The sequence below is a fragment of the Notechis scutatus genome, chromosome 11, assembly GCF_049901735.1.
Source record: "Notechis scutatus isolate UNSWTSFEM ecotype Mainland chromosome 11, rNotScu1.2, whole genome shotgun sequence".
NCBI classification, from domain to species: domain Eukaryota; kingdom Metazoa; phylum Chordata; class Lepidosauria; order Squamata; family Elapidae; genus Notechis; species Notechis scutatus.
In genome coordinates, this window is record NC_142019.1 from 9,197,387 (window position 1) to 9,199,511 (window position 2,125).

Here is a 2,125-nt window from a genome sequence, read left to right on the forward strand (position 1 = left end):
CCCTTACCTTTACTCTCCTACCCCACACACTTTTACTCTGTCCCCCGTTGCCTTGGTAACTACCCCCTACTTGATGACTACTCTTGCCCTCCCCGGTTGCCCTCGATTGCCTTGGTAACTATCTTCCTGTCCCCCGGTTGTCTTGCTAACTGTCCCCGCCCTCCGTTACCTTGATGCCTGCCTCCCCAGGACTTTCAAGGGTTTAACAAGAGAGCAGAGAACATCTCACGAATTCCTGCCCCCCACCCCGAGTGTTCTCCCAGCCTCTAGTCCTTCTCGGGCAGCCCTCCCGTCGGAGAGAAGCAGGCAATTACTCCGAGGGAGCCTCTCCAACGGCCGCCATGACACCCGCGATCACCCCAATCCATCCAACCGATGGCGCCTTTCGCGCTCTGCTTTCCCATTGGCTCGGGAGAGGAAGCCAGGCTCCGCTCCTCATTGGCTGAGTCTTTTTTTCCCCAAACTCCGCCCCTCTCCGCTCGACAGGTGGGCTCCTTCTCTTTGGCTTCGGATTGGCTAGTGCCGTTGGCGCAGGCGCCTTCGCAGGCTGACGAACGAACTCGACGCTGGGCGGGGGGGGAAGGGGGTAGTGGTTCTTAAAGGAGCCGCGGCTCCTTTAATTTACATTAAAGATTTTGAGAGCAAAGCTCACCTTATTTCAGTGTTTCTCTCAACCTGGCCGATTTTAAGACGTGTAGACACTCCAACTCCAAGAGTTCCCCAGCCAGCCTTGCAGAATTTGGAAGACGTTGGATTTGTGGCTGAGTATGGTGGTTGTGTTCCACTCAGCTAGCTTCATTATATCTATCTATCGATCGATCTATCTGTATATATACTATAGATAGATAGATAGATAGATAGATAGATAGATAGATAGATAGATAGATAGATAGATAGATACACACACATAATATATATACATTATACACACACATATACATTATATGAATGTGTGTGTGTATAACGTATATACATTATGTGTGTGTATATTTATATTATATATATATATATATATAATATCTATCTATCTATCTATCTATCTATCTATCTATCTATCTATCTATCTATCTATCTATCTATCTATCTATCTATCTATCTATCTATCTATCTTCAGACTTCATCGAAACGTTGCCTAGATACTTCCAATCTTACGTGGGAGAAAACCCGAATAACCAAAGATCCACATACAAATACCCGCGACAACCTCAGAAAACATTATATATATATATATGTGTGTGTGTGTGTGTGTGTGTGTATGTGTGTGTGTATGTGTATATGTATATATATGTATATGTATATGTATGTATGTATGTATACATTATATGTATGTGTGTGTGTGTATGGTCGTTCTGTCATTTGCAAGCTCTACGTTCCTCTTCTCCCTTCAATCCATTTCCCGTTTCTCCGTCATTGGCCGAGAGCTCTGGAACGCGAGGCGCTGATTGGATGACAGGCAGCCTCGCTTTGATTTTTAAAACTTTAAAGGTCGTGATCGCTCTGGTCAAAGGGGAACAGGGCGATGCCTGGCCATTTTTAACCTTTTGCTTTGTAGTTTTTAGTGTGTTGTGTCAACCCAGCATATCTGCTAACTGCCCGATTTCAATCTATTGTGCAAACATTTAAAAATGGGTTAAAAGAGAGAGGGGGAGGGGGGGAGAGACAGACAGACAGAGATAGAGAAAGAGACAGATTTCTCTTTCTGTTTCTGCTCCTGTATATCTAACTCACATATATATGCTGCATTGTTTTACATCCAGAATAATAAAATTCAAGGACTTTGAAACATTTGGATGTGAGTTCTGTTCCAAAAAAATAATAAAACATAGATTAAAAATGGCGGGAGAGAGGGGGGGAGGGAGGGGGAAAAGAGAGCGAGCGAGGGCGTCAGAGCCAGCATGATATAGAGGTTAAGGGTTGGGCGAGGGCTCCGCAGAGATCCAAATCCATTCTCAGCTTTGGGAGATCAATGATCAATGGATGACTGGACTTACCTCTCTCTCTCTCTCTCTCAGCCCAGTCTACATCACAGGCTTGTTGTTCAGAAAGTAGGAGGCAGGAGTGAGAGCTAAAAGTCTATGGAGATTCACAGTCATCCAGGTCATGGTTGTCCCAAAGGTGCACTTTT